The sequence below is a fragment of the Monodelphis domestica genome, chromosome 3, assembly GCF_027887165.1.
Source record: "Monodelphis domestica isolate mMonDom1 chromosome 3, mMonDom1.pri, whole genome shotgun sequence".
Classification (NCBI taxonomy): domain Eukaryota; kingdom Metazoa; phylum Chordata; class Mammalia; order Didelphimorphia; family Didelphidae; genus Monodelphis; species Monodelphis domestica.
The window spans coordinates 45,373,453-45,399,917 of record NC_077229.1 but is presented as its reverse complement, the minus strand read 5'-3'; the positions used below and the strand labels follow the sequence as shown (position 1 = coordinate 45,399,917).

The 26,465-nt window shown below is 48.0% G+C and overlaps 1 protein-coding gene across 15 annotated transcripts in view; it reads left to right on the top strand.

Moving 5' to 3' along the window:
- CAMKK2 (calcium/calmodulin dependent protein kinase kinase 2) overlaps positions 1–26,465 on the top strand; it is an 88,306-nt gene that overhangs the window by 6,322 nt on the left and 55,519 nt on the right. For 6 of the 15 annotated variants that reach the window (XM_056821792.1, XM_056821787.1, XM_056821786.1 and 3 more), the window contains exon 1: positions 1,552–1,797. The exons of the other annotated variants lie outside the window; for them this stretch is intronic. The gene's annotated coding sequence lies outside the window, so the exon portion shown is untranslated. Of the gene's footprint in view, positions 1–1,551; positions 1,798–26,465 lie in introns of those variants that run through there. 15 annotated transcript variants of the gene reach the window in all.

Genomic DNA, 26,465 nt, shown 5'->3' with positions numbered 1-26,465 from the left:
ATACCCAAAGGAAACTGAAAAGAGAGAAGAGGTAACTAAGGTTAGGGTGGGGTCCAAGGTAGGGACAGGTAGGTGGCTCAGTGGATAGAGGGAAATTGGGAAGACCCCAGTTCAAATCTGGCTCTGAGCAAGTCCCTTAACCTCTATTGTTCTTACCCTTTTGTCTTAAAGAGTAGCTACCCGGACAGAAAGGTTTTTTTTTAAAAAGTTCCAAAGTTGAACAACCAGGTAGGAAATGAGATGTCTGTGCTGAGATCCTTCCTTAAAAGGAAGTTTGGGAATTCATGATTTCACCCTCCAATAAGAAGGGCAAAAGAGTGTTGCTTCCCCCATTAGACAGCTCCTTTTTATTTATTTGAAACTCTTACCTTCTGACTTAGAATCCATCTGTTCCAAGGGCAAAGAGCGGTAAGGGTTAGTAAGTAACTGGAGCTAGGTGACTTGCCTAGGATCTCACAGCTAAGAAGCATCTGAGGGCAGATTTGAACCCAGGACCTCCTGTCTCCTGGCCGGTCTCTCTATCCACTGTCAACTGAAAGCGGGTGACTACAAACAAGGTTTGCCTTCGTGCCTCTCACTGCGGCTCTCCTCCTTAGTTCCTGGCCTGGGCAGCTGTTGGAGCAGCCTCCCTACTGGTCTCTTCCCACTCCAGGTCATTCCACACACTGCCCTCAAAGAAATTTTCCTAGCGTGAGACTCATCCCCGTGTCAGCTCCGGGGGCTTCCTGTTGCTTTTAGGATAAAATACAAACCCTTCTGCTTCGTTTTCAAAGTCCTTTCCCACCTAGCTTCAGTTGGGAGAGTCAGGATTAGAACTCAGGTCCTCTCCTCCAAACCCACTCTCCACCCCGAGTTTGAGCTAATTCCCGGAATGCTAGGCTCCCCGGAATATTCCCAACCTTGGGGTGGGCTGGCTCCGCAAGGCAGGGGCCGCGTTGAAGTGGGCTAACCCCCTTTCTTGTCCAATGGGCTTTTAACTTCACCTACTCACAGACTTCTGGGCAAGCCGGGGCACTCCCGCGGACGCGTGCTGCGGTTCTAGCGGTTCTGCAGAACCGGACAAGAGCATCGCAGAGGCTGGAATGCTCTGCCTTGGTTTCCCGCATTCCCCGCACTGCCGCAGCTCTCACTTCCCCAAAGCAGCGGCTTGCAGGTGTCCCACGGAAACTGCCTTGCCCGAGCTAGGGGGACCCTTGCTCGGAGAGTGACGTTCCCATTACCCTGGGGCTGTGTGTGTGTGGCTTGTTTTCCGCTCGAGCTTCTTCCTAGGTGGGAGGGGAGGCCAGGGAAAGCAGACGAGTTCAGGGATTGGGGGCAGAGGACCCGGACTTCGGGAGGCACTTTGCGCTAGTGGCTTCTCCAGAACTGCCAAAGGAGACCAATGCCCTCGGGGCTGCAGGCAGGTGGCAGACCAGCGGGGGCGGGGAGGGCGGCTCCCCCATCCCTTCACATCCTCTCTGGCCCTCCCCGTCCTGGGGCCGCGGGCCCCGAGAAACCAATGGGGAGCCAGCGTACAGCGGCGCACATCTGGGCTGCAGAGCTGGGCGCCGGGCGGCCAATCCCGGGACCCGGCGGCTCGTTCCTCCTCCTCCTCCTCCTCCTCCCTCCCCGGCTCGGGGAGGCCCGGCCTCAGCCAATCGGCGGCGCCGCCCGCGCCGGCTCGGCCACCCCAGCCCCGCCAGCCAGCAGCCCGGCCGCCGCCGCCGCCGCTGCCGCCGCAGTGGCCGCCCCTGCCCTAGCCCCGAGGCGCCAGGACCCCGGGCAGCCCCGGCAGCGGAGCGCAGGACCCAGCGCCGGGTGAGGAGGGGAGGGGCTCCCCCCCGCGGGGCGGGTCCAGGGGGGTTGTCCCTGCGCTTCCGAAACGGATGCTCGGAGCCCGAGCCGGCGCAGACAAAGGGGAGAGGCCCGGGAGGGCCGGGGCTGGGCTCCCTCTGGGGACAGGGTACCCGCCTGCCCTCCTCCACGTGGGCCCCGCAGCGCGCGCGCTCGGATACTGGCACGGGCACGGCCAGGGGGCGACTGGGGATGCTGCGCTCCGCGGTGCTGGGGGCGGGGGAGCGTGGGGGAGCGGAGGTGTCCGCCGGTGCTCCCGCCCGCCCGTACTGGCGCTGCACGGTCCATCTCTCCTCGCCTCGGCCTCACCCGTTCCCTCCAGTGCGTGCCCAGGCTTGACCAGTAGGGGTCCAGGGTCCCGGGCTGCCAGGGAAACCGGCCAGGGGGACAGCCCGCCTGTTTATCTCCGGCGGGCATCACTTCCTGAACAGGGGGGCGGCGAGCCTTTGTCTCTCCCCATTTGGGGGCCTCCCTGCCTTATCCGAGGGCTTTGTACGAGGTCTCTCCGAAGGGGTCCAATTGGCCGAGACTTTCCCCTCTCCTGGCAGTTTGCTTTAACAGCCCAGACGCCCTGCCCTGGGGAGAAGGACCTTTTCTCGCAGGCTTTGAGATGACAAGACAACTTCCTGACCCAGTCCTGGCTGCTGCTGGCGGCGGGTTAGAGGTTCGGGGCTGTGCCCGGCGCTTGCCTCGCTGCCTCTCTGGTGCCCTGGGCTTTTCCAGGCTTTTCTCACCCCGAGCCTCATTTGGTTCTCCTCTCAGCAGCTGGCTGTTTTCACAGTTCCACAACTTCCTTGCTATTCTCACCTGCCCCCTGGCCAGCTACACCTCCTGATCCTGCCTCTCTTTCCTAGCCCGAGGCCTCTGGGAAGCCGACAGGATCAGACTCTGATCCCTTACTGGAGAGGGAGGGCAGAGCCGCAGCTCCTGCAGCCTCAGTGCCCTCCTGGATGGCATGGCGGGAGGAGTTCTGGGAAAACTCTGCTTTTAGCCATTCCCCACCATCTCCTGGAAATGGAGCTCTCCTGGCTGGTCCCCTTGTTCGGAGGGATGCTGGAGGAGGGCTTGGGAGACAAAAGAGCTTCGGGTGCTTAGTGGGGAAGACATTGGCGTGGGTGGGGGGAAATAGCAGTATTTCCAGGGAGCTCTGGGTGTTCAGCTCCTTAGCCAGAAAGCACCCAGAATTCACTGCTAGTGTCAAAGGCCTTGTTGCATCACCCTTTTTGCCTAATTTGGGGAGGTAAATTCACTTCATATTTACTGAGACCATGTACAAGCCCTGTTTGGGGTAGGGTGAGGAGAGATGGTTAAGAGGAGCTCAGGGAGCTTACTATTTAGTAATTAGAATGTGATGAGCCCCAAACCTAGGGTTCTGGGGTACCCGAGAGGGTAGGGAAGGCGACTTGGGGGAGTTTTAGAGTCTGGGGCTCTGAGTTTGAGTCCTAGCTCCATTGCTAAGGGTAGGTGACCTTGGGCAAGTCACTTGCTGAATTGTCTTCTTTCTACTTCAATCCTCTTCAGAGCCTGTGATAGCGTGGGTACCGACTTGAGCTCCTTCCTTCCTTCTCAGGTGATTTTTATCCATACTTTCCCACTGTTCCGGAGACCTTAGGGCCATAGATTTAGGTTTAGAGACAGACCACTGAACCCACCTGTCTGCCTTTCCGGGCGAGGAGACTTTGTTCTGGGTCCTTTTGGTGCTGCTCAGGATTTCTCTTCTGTCTCGTTTCTCCCCTTCTGTAAAATGAGGACAGTGGGACTTGTGCCTCGCCAGCTTTTTGTGGGGGAAGTGCTTTGGGAGCAGAACTGTGCGGCTGCTCTTACCACTCTTTGACTTATCTGCCCTCAAAGCTGCCACCCCCGATCGGATCTGCTGCAGCTGAGCTGCCAAGGCAGAGGCCAGACCTTTCCAGACTTTAGCTGTGGCACCGGGGAGTTTGGATTTGATTCTAGAGACAATAAGGGGCCAATCAATTCTATCTGCCTTATCAATTCCAAGACAGGGCTAGGCAGTGGCGGTTAAGTGACTTGCCAGAATCAAACAGCTAAGAAGTGTTTGAGATCAGATTTGAACTCAGGGCCTCTGGACACCAGCCTGGCTCTCTATCCACTGTACTACCTACTCCCCTGCTCCAGTACAATTTCTTGGGCAGGAAGGGACTGTGGTCAGACCTGTGATGTAGTAATACCGATTTGGCACTACTATCACTAACAGCAAACTATCACTAACAGTTAGCATTCATATGGAGGCAGCTAGATGCTGCCAGAAAGAGTGCTGGGGCTGGAATCAAGAAGATTCATGTTCAGGAGTTCAAATCTGGCCTGTGTGAACCTGGGCATGTCATTTAACCCTGCTTGCCTCTTTCCTTCTCTGTCAAGCAAGCTGGAGCAAGTCACTGATCCCTGTTTGCCTCAGTTTCCTCATCTGTCAAATGAGTTGAAGAAGGAAATAAATTAGCTGTGTGACCCTGGACAAATCACTTAGCCTTGATTGCCTCAGTTTCCTTATCTGTCAAACTAATTGGAGAAGGAAATGGTAAAGTAAGCTGTGTGATTCTGGGCAATGCACTGATCCCTACTTGCCTCAGTATCCTCATCTGTCAAATGAGTTGGAGAAGAAAATGACAAACTAGCTGTGTAACCCTGGACAAGTCACTTAGCCTTGCCTCAATTTCCTTGTCTGTCAAATGAGTTGGAGAAGGAAATGACAAACTACCTGTCTGACCCTGGACAAGTCACTTCACCCTGTTTGCCTCAGTTTCTTTGTCTGTTAAATGAGTTGGAGAAGGAAATGATAAACTATCTGTATGAGCCTGGAAAAATCCCTTAGCCTTGCTTGCCTCAGTTTCTTCATCTGTCAAATGAGTTGGAGAAGGAAATGACAAACTAGCTGTGTGACCCTGGACAAGTCACTTAGCCTTGCCTCAATTTCCTTGTTGGTCAAATGAGCTGGAGAAGGAAATGGCAGGTGTTTTTGCCAAGAAAACCCTGAATGGGGTCAGGGAGAGACAAGTGTGTTTGGGGGTGGTGGTTGAGGAGAGGGCTCATCTCCCCATCCACAACTCTGGTCTTGATGAAGCTAATGATAATAATAGCTGCTGTGTTTGGGGTCACAGAACGCTTTACACACACATGATCCCATTTGAACCTTAGCTGCAGTTTTTAGAGGCAGATATTCTAGGCTTCATCACCCCACTCTCATTTTATCGGTCTTTGGGAATATAGTTTAGGAGAGGCACCATGCTGCAGTGGATGGAGCACTGGATCGAGTTCAAGTCCCGCCTCTGATATGTACAGCCCATGTGACCTTGGGCAAGGTTAGAAACTTTTTAACTTCCCAGGACTCTCTGCATTTCTCTAAGACTTTCTGAATCAGGAAGAAGACTTGGATTCAGTCTCAGAAAAACCAACAGAGATCAGAGGGTCCTAGGCAGGAGCCTCAGAGACCCCCCCCCCCCCAGTCTACTCATCTCTCCCTCCCTGCTCCCATTTTACAGGTGAAGATACTGAGGTCAGGAGAGATCACATGACTTGTCAGGATGACCATGCCTTAGAGTTGGGATTGAATTCTGGATCCCAAATTCCATTGGATTATTCTTTCTTCTTGGTTGCTCTAAAACCCAGCCAGTGATAATCACCTCCTCAGACTGATAATCACCCAGGTGATAATTCCCTGCAGGGTGCAGCATTGCTTCACAGCTTTGGGATCTACTAGGGACTTTCCAGGCCCTTGAGTTCTAACTCCCTTATTTTACAGATGAAGAAACTGAGCCCCAGAGAGGTCAGGGATTGGCCCAACATCTCTCCGCTAGTAATCCCCTGACATTGGTGTTGGGAAGGGAACTTTGAGTCTTTCTCCCATGAAAAACCTTTTTTATAGGAGCTGATATGAATGGGGGAGGGGACTAGGGGAAAGCCCTCCCATCATGGAAGTTCCCTCCACTACTACAGATGAACCCCTCCACTAAGCTTCTTTGGGGGATTGTTTCTGTCTCTGCAGCATTGGCTTGGCTCATAGTAAACACTTAAGGAAAAAAATATTGATCCAAAATGACTTACTGTCTCTTCTAATGCATCCCTCCCTTTTCATCCTTTTCAAACCCAAAGACTTCTTTGAAAGCTGGGTGGCTCAATGGATTGAGAACCAAGCCCAGAGACAGGAGGTCCTGGGTTAAAATCTAACCTCAGATACTTCCTAGCTGTGCGACCCTGGACAAGTCACTTAACCCCCATTGCCTAGCTTTTTCCACTCATACTTCCTAGCTGTATGACCCTGGACAAGTCACTTAATTCCCATTGCCTAGCCTGTTCTGCTCATACTTCCTAGCTGTGTGACCCTGGACAAGTCATTTAACCCCCATTTCCTAGCCCTTTTTTTTTTTTTAAACCCTTACCTTCTGTCTTGGAGTCAATACTGTGTATTGGCTCCAAGGCAGAAGAGTGGTAAGGGCTAGGCAATGGGGGTCAAGTGACTTGCCCAGGGTCACACAGCTAGGAAGTGGCTGAGGCCAGATTTGAACCTAGGACCTCCCATTTCTAGGCCTGGTTCTCAATCCACTGAGCTACCCAGCTGCCCCTCCTAGCCCTTTTTGCTCACACCTCCTAGCTGTGTGACCCTGGACAAATCACTTAACCCCCATTGCCTAGCCCCTTCTGTTCTTCTGCCTTAGAACCGATACACAGTATCATACGTATTACAATATTGCGCTATTATATACAGTGTTATTGTAAGTATTGAAGGTAAAGATTTAATAAAAAAAAAGCTCCCGTATTCCCCCACCCATTCTAGCCATTACTACACTATTAACCTTTATTTATTGAAAAATGGAGTAATGACAAAAGGCTGCCAAGAATATTCATTTGTTTTAGAGTGATGAGACTTGTTTTCTAAGTGGGAAATAGCATTTACGGGGATCTGAAAACCACCCCTTTGTGTTTGGGCAAAGCCGATGCTCTCCGGTACAAGATGGCAGTGCTTGGGGCACCCACGGGTCCGCGTTGGGGATCCCCGAGCCTCCTCCGGTGACCAGGCTCCCGGGGGGCATCCGGTTCCCGTTTTCCTCTCCGAAGGCTTTCTGCGCCAGGGCTTTTCTGGGCGAGTGCTATTTCAGGTTCCCCTCTGAGTCAGAGGGCCTCTCGTTTCTATTTGTTTTAGGAGAGGCCTGGGTTGGGTTTTTGCCTTTTTCAAAATAATTCCCGTCCATCTGGTCCGGATTAGCGATGTACAGAGTTTGTTAGGGTTTGTTTCCAGTCTCCGTGCCCGTTCCTTGGTCTCGAGCACCGTTCTCTCCTGTCCCTCGTTCTCTCCTGTCCCTCGTCTCTCCCTTCCTCTCTCCGCCACTTCCCTCCACTTGGATGTTTATGGAAGAATCCTAGGTGGGAGGGATGCCTCTGGTCATCGTGTCCATCCCCCTGCCTCTTGATAACTCTAGGCCTAAAGCAGCCCTAATTCTGGAGCAGCCTCTGGAGGAAATCGAACCCCAATTTCCCAAACCTTGTTTTCTTCACTCGATTTCAGGAGGTGGAGAAGGCAGCAACTGGGCCTTTTTTCACTCCCTGGTTCCGAAGACCTTTGGAAGAGATCTGACAGCTGGGTTTGCTCACTTCCTCCTCTCCTGGCTGGCAGGGACCCTTCTGGAACAGGGCACGTGTGGCCATTGGAAAGAGAATTGGGTTCGGGACGAGAAGACCTAAGTTCAGAGGAGGGCTCTATGACCTTGGATAATTCACTTCTCCTCTCTGCTCTCAGTTTCCTCATCTGTAAAAGGGGAGGCTTGGCCTCATGGGCTCTGGGCCAGGACCCCCAAATCCTCTCAGTCCACAATCCCTTGCGCAGGGAGAAAAAAGATTCCACCACTCTAGCTATCGGGATCTATTTGTTTGGGAAGTTCTCTGTGCTGACCGGCATTTCATGGCCAGAGTGGAGTGGCTTGTGGGAAGTGGGCCAACCATTTCCCCAAGGCCAGTTTCCCGGGAATTGAGACTAGGGTGCTTCCCCTTTTTACCAGCCTACACAGCCTCCCCCATCGACAGAACAAAAGATAATAACGCCTTTTATTTTAAAAATAGCTAACTTTGAAGGTTTATAGAATGCTTGATGCAAGAGCCAGGTAGCACAATGGATAGAGCCTTGGTTCTGGTGTCAGGAAGACCCAACTTCATTCTTCATTCAATTTCAACTTGAAATTCTGCCTTGCTGTGTGACCCTGGGCAAGTCACTCAACCTTTGTCATCCTCAGTTTCCCTCAACTGTAAAATGGGTTAATAAAATATCCTGCCTCTCAGGGCTGTTGTGAGAATGAAATGAGTTAATATTTGTTAAAGCTCTTAGCACACTGACTGGCACATAGTAGGCATTGAATGAAAGATTGTTCTCTTCCGTCCTCGACTTTATTTGATTCTTTTTTTTTATTTTTTTATTTTTTTTATTTTTTTTTTAACCCTTACCTTCCGTCTTGCAGTCATACTGTGTATTGGCTCCAAGGCAGAAGAGTGGTAAGGGCTAGGCAATGGGGGTCAAGTGACTTGCCCAGGGTCACACAGCTAGGAAGTGGCTGAGGCCAGATTTGAACCTAGGACCTCCCGTCTCTAGGACTGGCTCTCAATCCACTAAGCTACCCAGCTGCCCCCGACTTTATTTGATTCTTATAACAGCCCTGGAAAGGCAGGCGCTATTATCATCACCCCCATTTTACAGATGATAAGACAGAAGCTAAGAGAGGGAGAATAGGGATTATTTCCTTCTTTGTATTCGCATCCCTAGTGCCCACTACAGTGCCTGGCACCTAGAATGACTGGCAAATGCTGATCCATTGATTGGTGAAGTGACTTGCCCAGGGTCATGCAGTTAGCAAGTGTTTGCGGAAGGATTCAAATTTGGGTCCCAAATGACTCACTCCAGTACCATGTGCCATCTTGTTGCCTGTAGTCCTTGGGCTTCCAGCCCTCCCGCTAGAAGGGGGTCATAAGCTTAGAGCTAAAGGGACCTCAGAGGCTACAGATGAGGAAACTGAGACCCAGGGAAGAAATGGAATCTAGAGTTGGAATGGACCTTAGATGCTATGGAGTCGCATCCCCTCTGGGGAAACTAAGTCAGGAGAATAGGGGAGATGGTTGTGGCTTTAGGACAGATCTTCAGAGGTTGTTAAACCCAATTTCCTCATCCAATTGATGAAGAAGCTAGGCTTCAGAGGTTAAGAGGACTTACTCAAGGTCACACAGCTAGCAAATATCAGATCTGGGATTTGAATTCAGGTCTTTTGTTTTTGTTAAATTCTTACCTTCCCCCTTAGAATGAATACTATGAGTTGGTTCCAAGGCAGAAGAGAGGTCAGGGCTAGGCAGTTGGGGTTAAGTGACTTGCCCAGGGTCACACAGCTGGGAAGTGTCTGAGGCCAAATTTGAACCCAGGACCTCCCATCTCAAGACCTCTATCCTAGCTGTCCCTGAACTCAGGTGTTGTGACTGCAAGTCCAGCACTCAGTCCCTTGACCTCTGCCTTCTCCATTCTGCAACTGAGCAGCAAACGGATTTGCCTGTTTGATGCCAGGAGGAAATAGGAAGCTGATGTGATCCTGAGATGGTCAGACTTGACATTTGTGCCTTTGCCTCTTGTCTCCTCCATTCCGCCTGTTGCCTCTCGGAGTCCAGTGTCTTGAGTGTGGAGTTGTTTCATTGTCCCTGTTGTGACGAAGGAAAGATTTCCAAATGGGGTTCTGGAATTTCTGGGAAAATCGGCTTCCGAGTGGCATTTCCAAGGCCTCCCCAACCCCCCCACCCTGAGTGAGAGGCTTCTGGTGACTCCAGGCTCCCCACATCTTGCTCTGCTGCCTCAGGCAGGCAGGAAGGGAGCTGCTTTAATGGCCATGTTTCAGAGGCACCCACTGTGTTTGCCTTCCTCTAGTAGTAGTTTGGGGAGTGGCAAGAACACGGGGTTTAGTGTAAGAGGACTTTGGTTCTCTCTCATGGGTTACTTGTGGGACCTTGGACCCTTTTGGGCACCGTTTCCTCCTGTGGAAAGTGAGAGACCGAATTTCAGAGGAAAGAGGATGGGATCTGGAGCCAGGTCTCAGATTCAAATCCTGCCCATGCCATTTATTATCTTTGTGTAATAAGACAAGTGATTTGACTTTCCTGGGCCTGTAAAATGAGGGGCCTGGACTAGAGCAAGGGTTATGGAACCCTTTGGCACTCTGGGGAAGAGTAGGGGCCCTTTCTCACAACTGAGTTTTTAAATGATTGAAGGAAATGCTTAATTTCAGATGAAGGTTAGTGAAAAAGAAACCTGGTTCATGGAACCCCTGAAATCTACCTGTGACCTCCTTAAAAGTGTTGTAGAATTTGGAGTCAGAAGACCTGAGTTCCTCCCTCCCTCCCTCCCTCCCTCCTTCGTTCCTTCCTTCCTTCCTTCCTTCCTTCCTTCCTTCCTTCCTTCCTTCCTTCCTTCCTTCCTTCCTTCCTTCCTTCCTTCCTTCCTTCCTTCCTTCCTTCCTTCCTTCCCCTCTCTCCGTTCCTTCCTTTCTTCCTCACCTTCTCTCTTTTTCTTTTTTTGCAGTGAACAAGCACTTTATTTTTATTTTTTAAGTTTATTTAATTAATTAACTTAGAATATTTTCCCATAGTTACATGATTCATGTCCTTTCCCTCTCCTCCTCCCACCCCCTTCCGTAGCCAAAGAACAATTCCACTGGGTTTTACATGTGTCATTGATCAAGACCTATTTCCATATTATTGATGTTTGCACTGGGGTGATCCTTTAGAGTCTACATCCTCATCATATCCCCTCAACCCATGTGACAAGCAGTTGTTTTTCTTCTGTGTTTCTACTCCCACAGTTCTTTCTCTGGATGTGGATAGCATCTCTCATCAGTCCCTCAGAACAGTCCTGGGTCACTGCATTGCTGCTAGTAGAGAAGTCCATTACATTCGATAGTACCACAGTGTATCAGTCTCTGTGTACAACATTCTCCTGGTTCTGCTCCTCTCACTCTGTATCAGTTCTTGAAGGTCTTTCCAGTTCACATGGAATTCTTCCAGTTCATTATTCATTTGAACCCAATAGTATTCCATCATCAACAGATTCCACAATTCCCCAATTGAAGGGCAAGCCTCATTTTCCAATTTTTTGTCACAACAAAGAGCTCAGCTATGAATATTCTTGTAGAAGTCTTTTCCCTTATGATCTCTATGGGGTATAATCTCTCTTTTTTTCCTTCTCTTTCCTTCTGTTTGGTATCAGTTCTAAGACAGAAGAAGAGAGTCAAAGGGCTAGGCAATCAGGATTAAGTGACTTGCCCAGGATCACTCAACTAGGAAGTGTCTGAGGCTGGATTTGAGCCCAGGTCCACCCAACTCCAGGCCTGGATCTCTATCCACTGTGCTATATCACTGCCCCTTACATCACTTTCCATTCAGACCTGGACAAGTCAGTTCTCTCTGACCTCAGTTTCCACTTCTGTAAAACAAAGGGGTTGGATTGCATCTACAGTGGAAAAGCTCTGGATTTGATTTTGCTCGTTGAGATTGTTTCACACCTTTTACTTCTACTCTTGATGCCATGCACAATGGTGCAAATGTGACTGGAATCAGGGGGTGTGGATTCCAATTCTGCTTTTGCTACTAAATATGAGCTCATTTAACCTCAGCTTCCTCATCTGTAAAATGAGGGGGTTGGACAAGAAGGCTGTAAGGGTTTGCTAAACTATGAGCTTGTGGGGTGCAGAGATTGTTTACTTCTTTGTCTTTATATCCATGGTACCAAATACAAAGCTACAAAGACAATATCCATTTTTTTGGTAGCTATATATATGTATGTGTATATATATATATATATATTCTTTCTTTTCTTTTTAAAGCCTTACCTTCTATCTTACTATCACATTTTCTTTTTAGATCTTTACCTTCTGTCTTAGAATTGCTGCTAAATATCAATTCCAGGACAGAAGAGCACTAAGGACTACATGATTGGAGTTAAGTGACTTGCCTAGGTTCACACAGCTAGGAAGTGTCTAGGGCCAGATATGAACCCAGGACCTCTGATTCCAGTCAATCATCAAGTATTTATTATGTGATCACCATGTATCAAGCACTGTGCAGAAATGGAGTGGTTTGCTATTTCCTTCTCCAACTCATTTGACAGATGAGGAAACTGAGGGAAACAGGAATAAGTGACTTGTCCAGGGTCACATAGCTAGTAAGTGTCTGAGGCCAGATTTGAACTCAGAAAGAGGAGTCTTCCTGACTTCAGGTCTGGTGCTTTATCCAATGAACCACCTCTCTTCCCACTTGGTATCAATTCTAAGACAGAAGAACTTCAAGGGTTAATCAGTTGGGGTTAAGTGACTTACCCAGGGTCACACAGCTAGGAAATGTTTGAGGCCAGATTTGAAGCCATGTTCTCCCAACTCCATACCTATATGATATCCATAATGCATAGTAGGGACTTTATAAATGTTTGATTGATGGAATAATTGGTTGGGAAGAGGTTGGGAAGGCACTGGCTGGTCACCAAGGATTTATTAATCACTGTTTTCTGTCAGACACTGTCTTGGGTGCTGAGTGTACAGGTACAAAGAAGGAAACAATTCCTCCTTGAAAGGAGCTCTTTGAATGGACAGACATGTATAGCATCAGTGTGAAATGTATAAGAAATAGAACCTGTTATTTGTAATAGATTTTCATTTGTATTTATTGTAGAACAAATACAAACACATACAAGAATTTTCCTGGAAAAAAAGGCTGCATAATGGGGGCATCTAAGGGTACTGAGGTGCACAATGGTTGCCTCAGATACTTCCTAGCTGTGTTACCCTGAGCAAGTCACTTCACCCTGTTTGCCTCAGTTTCAGCATTTGTCAGATGAGCTGGAGAAAGAAATGGCAAATCAGCTGTCTCTGGGCAAGTCACTGAACCCTGTGTGCCTCAATTTCCTCATCTGTCAAATGAGCTGGAGAAAGAAATGACAAACTAGATGTATGACTCTGGGCAAGTCATTTCACCCGGCGTGCCTCAGTTTCCTTATCTGTCAAATGAGCTGGAGAAGGAAATGGCAAACTACTGCAGTAGCTTGGCCAAACCATCCCCTCCCATGCAGTCTCAAGAGTCAGACTTGTAGTGACTGAGTAAACAGCGAGGATGGAGCAGGACTCAGTGGCCTGGGACTGAATCGAGGACCGGATGCTTTGTTGAGCTGGCGGCAGCTGGAGAAGGCCTTGGGGAGCCCTTTGGAACAATGTGGGGACCTTCCCCTCCCCCGTCTGAAAGGAGAAATCCTTAGGATTCTGGAAAGCTACAGAACAACTATTTTTGCCCGGTCCCTTTTTATCCTGCCTTTCTGTAAATAGGAGAGCCAGAGAGAAGAAATAGAGCTCCAGAGATAAGATAATAAATCCTGGCAGAATGAGACAACCAGGGAAGAAGCCCGGGGGGAGGGTTGAAGCAGGGAGAGATGGGGCTGTCTGCCCATCCCAGGCTGGGAATGAGGATGATGGGACTGTCTCCTGGAGAGTCCCTAACGTTGTAACATCATCAAACTGGCACTCCTCCAAAGCCCTGGCAGAGGAGCGCTGTTAAGCCCATTTTACAGATGAGAAAAAGTTTAACCAGGTGAGATGCCTGGCCTAAGCTGGGATCCAGATCCAGCTTCCTTTGGCTTCCTTCTGCCACGCTGCCTTGGTTCAAGCAGGCAGTATGAGGGTGGGCTGGTGGGCTGATTTAGGAGACAATTAAGGGTCAAGTCAGTCAACTTCACCAAGTTTAAATGATGTACCAACCTCTTGAAAAAATGGGGCTGGGTGGTTCAGTGGATAGAGAGCCAAGCCTACAGATAGGTGGTTCTGGGTTCAAATTTGAGTTTGGACACTTTTTAGCTGTATGACCCTAAGCAAGTCACTTAACCTACCTTTAATATCAATTCCTTTTTATTCAAAGATATTTTATTTTCCTAATTGCACATAATAATTTTTAGCACACAGTTCCCAAAATGATAAGATCCAAATCATCCCTTTCCCTCCCCTCCCCTCCCCGCTCTCAGAGATGATGAGCAATTTGATCTGGGTTATACATGTACTCTCATGTAGTATTGGTTCTAAGAAGGTAAGGGTGTAAAAAAATGGGGGTGGGGAGAGACCGACCTTAGGGATTTTTGAGAGGCTGAGGGACGTAGTGGTTAGAGCTGAGCTTGGAGGGTTAGGGAGACCTGGGTTCAGGAGCAATTTGAACTCAAGTTTGAGTGACTCCAGATCTAGGCTTTTACCCACCAAGCCAGAAACCAGGCACTTTTAGGATGAACCCATTTAGGGGCACCTTAGGTGGCTCAATGGATTGAGAACCAGGCTTGAAGGTTCTGGGTTCAAATCTGGCCTCAGACACTTCCCAGCTGTGTGACCCTGGACAAGTCACTTGACCCCCATTGCCTAACCCTTACCACTCTTCTGCCTTGGAATCAATACACAGTATTGAATCCAAAAAGTTGTCCGTAAAGTCATTATTATCATTAATTAACATTACTGAGGGATCTTCAGAAATTGTTGATTTAGAGCTGGAAGAGACCTCAGAGAATAGTGAGTCCTCCCTCTCATTTTATATATGGGGAAATTGAGGCAGGCAGAGAGAGCGTAACTTAGTTGCCTAAGGTCTTACAGGTGGGATGTACACCAAGGTGCTCTCACTTCAGATGCGGCTTCTTGGTTGCAGCCTAGCTTGTTCCTAGGGCTCAGGCTTCCACGATTCCAGTAGAAGTCAGCCCCCTCTCTCCTCCCCCTTCACTTAGGGAGCATTTTACCCGAGGCTGGCGTGGGATGGGCAGCTCCAGCCTTGCCACTCCAAGCAGCAAAACTGAGGGCGGACTGTGAGTGGGCATGGGCTTCCTGAAGACTCTATCGAGGCACCTTCCAGTTCCAAGTTGCCAGGCAATGGGTATAGGCATATGGGAGAGGAGTTCATTCTTTTAATCTTTAGTTTCTCTGCGTGTGTGGGCACACATCTTGTTCTCAGGAAAGCCCCGTGGCCTTGTTCAGCTGGCAGGGATCGGGAGAGTGGGAGGGAGAGGGAAAAACTGATCCTTGTCTTCCCTACACCCCAATATCTGTTAGCTTTAGAGTCTTCAGCCAATTCACTTGGACTTGACTATAAAGCTTCCTTTGCAGGGTATGGGGCTCCGTTATTTAATTATCAATGAGGACATCTGGGTAGCTCAGTCTATTGAGAACCAGGCCTTCAGGAGGGAGGTCCTGGGTTCAAATCTGACCTCAAACACTTTCCAGCTGTGTGACCCTGGGCAAGTCACTTAACCCCCATTTCCCAGCTCTTATTGCTCTTCTGTCTTAGAACCAATACACAATATTGATTCTAAGCTGGAAGGGAAGGAAGGGATTAAGAATAACAACAACAAAAGTGCCTGGTTTCTGGCTTGGTGGGTGAAGGGCAAGATCTTGAGTCAGGAAAAGCTGGGTTCAAATCCCACCTCAAGTTGCCAACTACTTCAGACCTCAGAGGAACATAGATATAGATCTGTGAAGGAGACCATTAACTTCAGGCCCTTTTGAGGAACCCGAGGCATACAGAGGTTTATAGACAGGACCTCAGAGTTCCTCTAGGGTGACCCACGTGTTTTGTGGAAAAAGAACTGATGTCAAGCAAAGTTCAATAACTTGTTAAATTGACCAGGGTGTTGCCCCCCCCTCCCCCATACCTTCTGTCCTAGTATCAATTCTGAGGCAAAATAGTGGCAAGGACAAGGCAATCAAGGTTAAGTAACTTGGCCAGGGTGACACAGCTAGGAAGTATCTGAAGCCAGATTTGAACCCAGGACCTCTTAATTCCAGGTCTGATGCTCTATGTAGTGTGTTCCCTAGCTGCCTCTAGAATTGGGATTTGAATGTAGGACTTTGGACTCCAGGCCTGGTGCTCTAACCACTGTGCTCCCTAGCTGCCTCTAGAATTGGGATTGAACCCAGAACCTCTCGACTCCTGGTCTGATGTTCTATGTAGTGTGTTCCTTAGGTATCTTTAGAGTTGGAATTTGAATGCAGGACTTTGGACTCCAGGTCTGGTGCTGTACCCACTGTGCTTAGTTGCCTCTAGATAGGGATTTGAATTCAGAACTTTCGACTCCAAGGCCAGTGTTCTGTGGCTCCTGTGGCTATAAAAAGGATCAAATAAGGTATGTTCACTGGTCTCCAAGTTCTCTACACCATAAACTATTGCTGTTATTATTCTTTCTCTTATTTTCCAGCTGGCCCTCAACATGTCCCCATAACCGTCCTCATCCTTCCCCTTTAAAAACAAAAGAAAGAAAAAAGAGGAAGTTTTGGCTTCAGAAGGGCCTGTTAGATCAAGAATTTGTGTTTGCTTGTTAGCCAGCTGCAAGACTTTGGTGAGGCAGGAGGTTGTCCCTCCTGGTGGCCCGGAGGTTTGCAGGTGGCGGCTTGTTTGCCTTGGAAAGATGCCTCAGGAAGGAACAGCCCAGCCTTGGCCCTGGAGCCTGATCAGTCTTGGAATGCCTTTTGTCAGTGTCTTTGAGTTTCCTCTGGGAGAGAGAGGTTGACTCAGGAAAAACAAAGTGGAAGCTTGAAATGGAAACCATGAGAGTGGGGGAATGAGCTGAGAGTCCAGCCTCTTCTGATGCTGAGGCTGGAAGGGGTCTTTGGGGTTTAGAGTTAAGAGGATGCAGAGGGGGCAGCTTGGTAGCCCAGGGGATAGAGCACCAGACCTGGAGCTCGTATGAACCAGATTCATATCTGGTCTGTGATAAAGACGAACAGTTTGCAAAAAACTGAGAGGTGCAAACATCAGAGTGAGTGATTGACAGGAGCATGTGACTGAGCCTGGCTTGAGATCTGGAAAAGATTCTATGCCCAATGGACAGACTTCATCTTATCTCCTGGAAGGACCCGAGTTGGAGGCTTGGAAGAGAGGTTTCTGGCTTTCTCCCGAGACCATCAGAAGAAAAGAAATCTTTTGAATCTGGCTGCTGGCAGCTTTGAGTCAAGGAGATTGAAGATAGACTAACCAACTGAAGATCCTGGCCCATTTGATTGGACTCCTGGGGCTATTGGGGAATTTACTGCTTAGCTTAATAAGATAGTTTTAGATAGTTTATAGACATTAGATTGTAAGCTAACTAGTATAATTTTCTCCTAACACTCCTGTTCCTTCTTCCCCTTCCCAATCAATAAATATGAATTATTTATATGTTCCCTCTTGTTCTTTCCTCACCAAATTCCCAACATAACAGGCCTCAGATGCTGCCTAGCTGTGTGACCCTGGGCAAGTCACTTAACTCTGATTGCCTGGCCCTTGCCTCTCTCTTGACTTAGACTTGATACTAACATAGAAGGCAAGGGCTTAAAAAAAACCTACAACTCAGATTCCAATACTAGATCTTGCATTTATTTACTTAGTCAGGTTGGGAGAATCTCTTCACCAAACTGGGCCTCAGTTTCCTCAGCTGTAAAAAAAAAGAGGGTTGGACTATATGGTCTGGATCTAAATCTATCAGCTGCCTTTTAAAAAAAATATTTTCTTGAGACTTTTTTTAACCCCATAGTGAGTGTCTTCTTCAGTAATCTCAGTTTCCTCAGCTGAAAAGAAAGAAGGTTTGATGGTCTGGATCTAAATCTATCAGTGGCCTGATTTTTAAAATATTTTCTTTTTTTAAAAAAAGATATAAAAATAATAAATTCTTTTTATCCTAGTGTCTTCTTCAGAAACCTCATTAAAAAGAAAAAAATATTAAAAATTAAGTTAAAATTTTGAAATTCAAACAAACCTAAAAATTTTAAATAAAAACATTTAAAATTTTAAACTTAAAAATTTAATTAAAAATTTTTTTTTCAATGCCTTGTAACAAATAGGCAAAATCAGCCATGCAAAATCCAGAAATGTCAATGGCTAAAAATGTGTGTTTGAGTCTGTATTTTGTCTCCATGGGTAGAATACTTTATCATCAGTCCTCTGGAATCCTGGTTGGCCGTTGCATTGATCAGTTCTTAAGTCTTTCAAAGAACAGCTTCCTCATTTTATGGGGGAGAAATGGAGGTCCAGAGAGGGCAGGAAAGTGATTTATCCAATGTCACACCCTCGATGTGGGCTTTGGATTGGGGATGGCCCAGTCTTGTTAGCCTCTCCTTCCCATTGGGGTCTTGGGCAAATGTCAATCCAGGGGGAAGCCACAATTCCATTCTGATGTTCAGAGAGTGAGAGAGAGAGAGAGAGAGAGAGAGAGAGAGAGAGAGAGAGAGAGAGAGAGAGAGAGAGAGAAGAAGGAGGGAGGGAGGGAGAGAGAGAGGGAGGGAGAGACAGAGGGGGAGAGAGAGAGAGAGAGAGAGAGAGAGAGAGAGAGAGAGAGAGAGAGAGAGAGAGAGAGAGAGAGAGAGAGAGAGAGAGAGAGAGAGAGAAAAGAAGGAGGGAGGGAGGGAGAGAGAGAGAGAGAGAGAGAGAGAGAGAGAGAGGAAGAAGAAGAAGAAGAAGAAGAAGAAGAAGAAGGGAGAGAGGGAGGGAGAGACAGAGAGGGAGAGAGAGAGAGAGAGAAGGAGAGACAGAGACAGAGACAGAGAGAGAGAGAGAGAGAGAAGCAGCCCTGGGGAATTCTCCAGAGAATTTGGACCCAGCTCTGAGGTTTCATTCTTGTCAGCGCTGTGGTTGGGGCATCATCAGAGGGGCCAAAGTCAGAAGTTTCTTTTCTGATATCTCACTTCTTTGACCATGATGGGAGAAGGCCATGAGGAGAGACATTCTTTTACTTCATTAAAAAAAAAAACAAAACCTTTTCTTCCTTCTTAGAATTACTATTGTGTATTGTTTCCAAGGAAGAAGAGTGGTCAGGGCTAGACAATGGGGGTTAAGTGACTTGTCCAGGGTCATACAGTTAGGAAGTGTCTGAGGTCACATTAGAACCCAGGACTTCCTGTCTCTGGACCTGGCTCTCAATTCACTGAGCTGCCCAGCTGCCTTTTTTTTAGAACCTTTATTTTCTATCTCAGAAACAACTTGAAGGCAGACGGGCAAGGACTAGGCAAATGAGGTTAAGTGACTTGCTTAGGGTCACACAGCTAGGAAGCGGAGAGACTCTTTCAGAAGAGTTTTAGCTTCGAGGCTCTTGCCCAGTGAGGGAACGTGATTCCTTTGAAGAAAAAATGTTTCATATGTCTATTAATAGACAGTGTTGTAGTGGCTAGAGGGCCAGCCTCAGTTGGCAGAGAGACCTGCGTCCTGTCACTGACAAGTACTGACTGTGACTCTGGGCAAGTCATTTCACCTCTTGGTTCTCTAAATGGCAGAGCAGGTGCCAGCCTGCGTAGGTAGATGGAGTTTCCCGTCTGGAGGTGTGTATGTGGGGAATTCCATGTATCTCTGAGACCACCAGCCCAGGCTGGTCTCTTTTCTCTTAGTGTCTCTTGTTTTTACATCATACTTAGTTCTGAAAGCATCCCTTCCTCTGCACCCCCAGCAAGTCTTCTTTTGTAGCATTTTGGAAAAGGCACCAAAGAAATTTAGCAAGAAGGGTAGCTGGGTGGTTCAGTGGATGGAGAGTCAGGCCTGGAACAGGGGCGTCCTGGGTTCAGATCAAAGCCTTAGACACTTCTTAGCTGTATGACCCTGGGTAAGTCACTTAACCCCCCTTGCCTAGCTTTACCACTTTTCTGGCCTTGGAAACAATGTTTACTATTGATTCTAAGAGATAAGGTAAAGGTTTCAAACAAAAAAAGGTTGGTGAAACTATCTAACATATCACTTGTGTCTGGCAGTGTATACTGTAATTAGTATCCTTAGATCCCTGTCTCTTCAGTGAAGGGAGCTAATACATTTTCTCACTCTTGCTAGAGGCAGCTAGGGGGTGTATTGAATAGGACCCGGAGTCAGGAAGACCTGAGTTCAAGTCAAGCCTTGGTCATTTAATAGCTGGGTGACCGTGGGCAAGTCACTTAATCTTTGTTTACCTCACTTTTCTCATCTGTAAAATAATGATATTAATAGCTCCCCTCTCCCAGAATTGTTATGAGGATAAAATGAGATAATATTGTAAAACACTTGGGATAATTGCTGAGACATGATAGGTGCTAGGTGGAGGCTGGCTATTATTATTTTTTTAAAAACCCTCACCTTTCGTTTTAGAATCAATACTGTGTATTGGTTCCAAGGCAGAAGAGTGGGAGTGGTAAGGGCGAGGCAATGGGGGTTAAGTGACTTGCCCAGGGTCACATAGCTAGAAAGTATCTGAGGCCAGATTGGAACCCAGGACTTCCCTTCTTTGGGCCTAGTGCTCTATATACTCTCCTACTTAGCTGTCCCTTCCTCAGTTATGTTTTTTAGATCCCTCCCTTCTGTCTTAGAATCAATACTGTATATTGGTTCCAAGGCAGAAGAGTGGTAAGGGCTAGACAAGGGGGTTAAGTGACTTGCCCAGGGTCACACAGCTGGGAAGTATCTGAGGTCAGATTTGAATCTAGGACTTGTGCCTGTAGGCCTGGCTCTCAATCCACTGAGCCATCCAGCTGCCCTGACTTATTATTATTACATGAAATAATTTTTTTGTAAAGTACTTTGCAAATCTCAAGGTATTACATAAAAGTCAACTATTATTTTATTATTATTATTATTATTATCATATTCAGGGCTATAGTTGGTTATTAAATTCATTATTTCTAAATAGTGTAGCTTTCCAGTGTAACTCATGTATAGCCTGAGGATGAAACACAGATTCCACTCCTCTCTCTCTGAAGTGGCTCATTTACCCTCAATCAGAATCCACACTGGTAAGTACTGAGAGAATTTCCCAGAATACAGGATGGCTGTTGATGTCATCACTTAGCTCCTACTCAACTTTCAGTCCTAGGGATAACCATGGTGTGAAGAGGATGCTCTTCTACTGTTGATGAGCCCCTCCCGGCGTGCTTCCCATTCATACATAATCAGTCCCAATAACATTATTGATTCTTAAACATGAAACATTTGCTAAACAGGCAAAAATAAGAATAATATTTACTTACTAGATGGATGACAAAATCATGAATAATAGAAAGAAAGATCACAATCCACCCATGAACCTGGATTATATTTTTTTGCTAGTGAACACAGTGACTATGATAGAACACACACAGGAACATAGCACTGAAGTCCATGAGGTGGGTAACCCACATGCTGGGACAACTTATGACTGCACTGAGCTCTTTAGGAAACATAACGTGCAGGAACTTCCCCTTTTGGTCCCCATAGTTTTTCCAATAGGCAGAGATATTATTCTGCTACTTTTGGGCAGCTGAAGCAGCATCAAACTCTTTTAGCATATAGTTACCCATGGCAGGACACTGAGAAAGTGTTTCTCTCTTTTAGTAAAAAATATTTGCATCACATTCTTTCAGTGAAAAGCAGTTCCCTTAAGTCTGGAATCTGTCTAGAGGCAATACAGAGCCATGAAGCTTTTTGAAGAGGGGAATGATATGGTGAGAGCCATACATTAGCAATATCACATTAGCAGTTCCATAGTTTTCATTCTCGTTCTCTCTCTCTCTCCCCCTCTCCCTCCCTCCCTCCCTCCTTTCTTCCTCCGTCCCTTCCTCCCTTCTCTCCTCTCTTTCTTTCTTTATCTCTTCCTTTCTCTCTATCTCTTCCTTTCTCTCTTTTTCTCTTTTCTTCCCTCCCTCCCTCCCTCCCTCCCTCCCTCCCTCCCTCCCTCCCTTCCTTCCTTCCTTCCTTCCTTCCTTCCTTCCTTCCTTCCTTCCTCCTTCCTTCCTTCCTTCCTTCCTTCCTTCCTTCCTTCCTTCCTTCCTTCCTTCCTTCCTTCCTTCCTTCCTTCCTTCCTTCCTTCCTTCCTTCCTTCCTTCCTTCCTTCCTTCCTTCCTTCCTTCCTTCCTCCCTCCCTCCCTCCCTCCCTCCCTCCCTCCCTCCCTCCCTCCCTCCCTCCCTCCCTCCCTCCCTCCCTCCCTCCCTCCCTCCCTCCCTCCCTCCCTCCCTCCCTTCCTTCCTTCCTTCCTTCCTTCCTTCCTTCCTTCCTTCCTTCCTTCCTTCCTTCCTTCCTTCCTTCCTTCCTTCCTTCCTTCCTTCCTTCCTTCCTTCCTTCCTTCCTTCCTTCCTTCCTTCCTTCCATTAATACTAAGTATCAGTTCCAAGGCAGAAAAGCAGTAGGGTCTAAGCAACTGAGATTAAATTACCTGCTCAGGATCACACAACTAGGAAGAGTCTGAGGCTAGATTTGAATTGAGGACCTCTGATTCCTGTCAATCATCAAGTATTTATTATGTACCTACCTCATGTCAGCTGTGGCAGTACAGAACTGCCATTTCCTTCTCTAGCTCACTTGACAGATGAGGAAACCGAGGCAAATAGGGATAAGTGACTTGCCCAGGCTCATGTTAAGTTTCTAAGGCCAGATTTGAATTCAGTAAGATGAGTCTTCCTGATGCCAGGCCTGGCTTTCTATCCACTGAGCTACCTAGCTGCCCCAGTAACTGCCAGATTGATATGACAGAACCCCAGCCCTAACCACAGCCCATCCCTGGTCATGAAGCTCCAGTGGCTCCTGTTGTTTTTACGGTAAAGCACAAACTCCTCTATTTGCATTTGGAAGCCCTTCACCATCTGGCTTCATCCTTGGAGAGATTAGGGCTTTGAGAATCTTCTTCCTAGAGATGGTCACTGAACCCTGGAGAATTGATGAGATCACCAGGATGTAGAGAGAAAACAGAAGAGGACCCAGGACATAGCCTAGTGATGATTCCTCAAAGGAACTTGAGAATGAGCTTGTCAGACAGGTAAGAAGAAAGGCTGAGAGGAGTCTCAGGAGCCTTCAGAGAAGACAGCGTTCAGGAGGAGGCATAGCAGACAGGGTCAGAAGCTGTAGAGAAGTTAAACAGCACCAAGAAAAAGTGTTTAAGAGATTTGGGGGCAAGATTTGGGTTCAGATATGGCATCAGAGACTTCCTAGCTGGGTGATCCTGGACCAGTCACTTAACCGCCATTGCCTAGCTCTTACCACTCACTCTTCTGCCTTGGAACGGATACACAGTGTTGTTTCTAATAAGGAAGGTGAAAGTTTAAAAAGAAGAAAAGAACATGGTTGAATAATTTGGACATTTTGGGGGGTTTGTTTTCTGTAATGGTTGGATCCGTTCGCAGTCGCCTGTTCTATAAGGGCATTAGTGTGCCAGTTTCTCCCCATCTCCACCCTCATGAGGTTTCTGTGTTTTTCATCATCCTTGATGGGCATCCGTTTAGATCTCCGAGTTCATTTCTCTTATGATTAGAGCCTTGGAGTCCTTTTCCGGGGCGGCTGCTCATTTAGAATTCTTCTTTAGAGAACTATTTGTTCCACTCTTTTGGCTACCTGTTTATTTTGGAGGGATCCTGATGTCTTCGAGGTAGAGACTGGAAGGGAGTCCAATTATCGGACTGAAAAATTCTCCCCTGAGAGCTGACCCACAGAGACACGGTTGAAAGTAAAACTATGAAATCCTATCCGAGAGCTCAGCCTGGCAGGTCGGGTATCACGGGATTTCGGAGCATGACAGTGCCACCAGGCTGTGCCAGGATGCTGGAACTGAAGCCTTAACCCCTGATGTCCCAGCAGGCTGGAAGCCAGCCTCAGAGCCACCTCGATTCTGGGTCTGACAGTCAGCTGGCTCCCTTTAGTGGGTGTTGCATAAGTAAGTCACTCAGCTCGTGACCAGAGTTGGTGGCCATTCCATTCCACTTCATCCCTCCGGCACTTAACTGTGTGCCCACTGAGTGCCGAGCATGGTACCAGGGGCTCAACGTTCATGGTGTTCCAGCTGGAAGGGACTTCAGAGGCCACGTAGGCCAACCCCGTCATGTTATAGATGAGCAGGCAGAGGGCCAGAGCCTTTGAGGAACCTACCTTAAAGTTAGGATTCTGCCTGGCTACCTGCATATTCGATTTGCTGCTGTTACCTCTTGGGCACCTGGATGGTGCAGTGGGATAAGAACTCTGGTTCTAGAGTCAGACAGACCCAAGTTCATATTTAGCCCAAAGTCCTCAGCCTAATAGCAGCTAAGTGGTTCAGTGGATAGACTCATCTTCCCGAGTTCAAATCTGGCCATAAACACTTACTGGCTGTGTGTCCCTGGACAAGTCACTTAATCTCATTTACCTCGGTTTCCTTATCTATCAAATGGGCTGGAAAAAGAAATGGCAAACCACTCTAGGATCTTTACCAAGAAAACCCCAAATAGAGGCATGCAGAGGTGGACAAGATTAAAGTGATGGAGCAACCAAAACTTGGGCTGATGAAGAAGGGTCAAGGTATTTGCAAATAAGCATATTCTTTTGCTATAGAATACACACACTCACATCAAGATTAAACATCCTCGGAGATATACTTATTATAAGGAGCTAACTGATCCCAGTGGAAACTGGTAGAAGGAGGAAATTCTTTCCATCACCAATTCTATCATTTTATAAACTTAGAAGACTAAGAAGACAGAACATTTAAGTGACTTTCCCAGGGTCACACAGTCTGTATGCTTCAGAGGCTGCACTTGAACTCAGGTCTTCCTGACTCTTGGGCTCCTTTCATACTGCTTCAAATATGAAATAGAGAATTTCTAGAAAACCATTTCTAGGTGGGCAGAGCACTAATAGCTAAGGGGATTGGAATAGGTGTCCTATGAGAGGTGGTACTTAAACCATACTTTAAGGGAAACCAGGCAGAAGCAAGGAGGGAGGGCATTCCAGGCATCGGGCATGGTTTGGGCAAAGATACCGAGGTGGAGTAGACGGAGGTCAGGCAGAGCCAAGGGTTTGTCAGCCACTTGGTGGAATGTGGGAGGGGGAATGTGGGAGGGACTGAGCTTGAGATTTCATTGATAGAGGGGCCTCCCCAGTGGGGAAATTCTTCCCATGATGATCAACATCTTTGCTGCCACTTCTGGTCTTAGAATCTTGGCCAGAGTCACCCAGCGCATGTGTATCACACCCTGAGCTTGGCTCCAGGCCTTTGAGGCTTCAAGTTTCTCTGCCCACTGTGCCACACTCCCTCCCATGTGAGGGAGACCTGTGTGAGGCCAGCCTAGGAACGTTAGATTGCATCCAGATGGTGAAGGCCAGAGGAATTTCTGTTTTGTCCTCGAGGCAAGAGGGGATCTGAAGAGCTTTGCAAGCAGGGGAATAAATTGTTAAGCACTTTCTATGTGCAAAGCATTGGGCTAAGAACTGGAGATACAAATGGAAAAGTTCGATAGTCCCTGCCTTCAAGGAGCTTACTCTCCTCTCTCCCTCCTCCCTCTCTCTCCCTCTCTCCCTCTCCCCCTCTCCCTCTCCTCTCTCTCTCTCTCTCTCTCTCTCTCTCTCTCTCTCTCTCTCTCTCTCTCTCTCTCTCCCTCTCCTCTCCCTCTCCCTCTTCCTCTCCCTCTCCCTCTCCCTCTCCCTCTCCCTCTTTCCCTCTCTCCTCTCTCTCCCTCTCCCTCTCCCTCTCCCTCTCCCTCTCCCTCTCCCTCTCCTTTCCTCTCCATAGTCATGGGCTGTCCCCATTAGAGTGTGAGGGGAGATGGTGCTCAAGGTGGTGGTTTGGCCTACTTTATACTTGCTGCCTCCAAGGGTCTCAGCTGTTTGAGCCACTTTGACTCACTTACAGTGGCAGGCGGTGCGGGTGGCCGTCCCGTCTCCAGAGGAATCTTCTCCAGATGATCGCTGTGAGGGCTGGGCTGAGCAGGCCTAGTGGTCGCGCCAGGGCCTGCTCCCCTGCCCAAGGCTCTTGGGTTGAGCCTGGGCTTTCTCCATCAGGGAATGATGAAGTCGGTCAGACCTGTTTTAGGGTTATCAGTTGGGCACCAGAGTGGGAGTAGCCTCCCTGCGGAGGGCTGCCTTGGTTGGAGTTTTCTGCCTGGGGCTTTGTTGGGAGGATTCTAAGGGCTTTTCATGGCGCCATGTTGTTCTTTGGGCTCAAGGGCAAGATGAGCTCACCTCTTGAGGAGTGAGTGGCCCTCCGCCCTTGAGGGATGGCTGTTTGCCTTGGATAGATGCCTTGGAAGGAGATGAATGCTAGCTGACTGAGCATTGGATTGGAAGGCTGCTGGGCGCCACTGATAGCCACAGCTCTTTGTCCAGCCACAGATTCTTAGAAATGGAGAGGCCTGGGTGACTGTCTGGCCCTCTTCTAGATATCCCCGGTAAATGATCATCCAGCCTGGGCTGAGGCGGGAGAGGGTAGAGAGGTGAGGAGAAACCTGTATCTCCCAAAGGAGCCGATTCTGTTCAAAAAGCAAACAGACAATCATTCCTTCCTTTCCTTTTCACATCCTTTGTTGTTGTTCAGTCATTTCAGTTGTGACTGACTCTTCGTGACCCCATTGGGGGTTTTCTTGGCAGAGAACCTGGAATAGTTTGCCATTTCCTTCTCCAGCATATTTGCCAGATAAGAAAACTGAGGCAAACAGGGCGAAGTGACTTGTCCAGGGTCACACAGCTAAGTAGTGTCTGAGGCAGGGATCAGAACTCAGATCTTCCTGACTCAAGGCCTGGCATTCTATCCACCGTGGCATTTCTCAGTAGCATCCTAGACCTGGAAGGGACCTTAATGGGGTTGTCTAATCCATCTCCCTCATTTTAGAGATGAGGACACAGAAAAGTCAAGTAACTTGGTCCAAGCCACCCTGACAGGTCTATGCCTGAGTCAGGA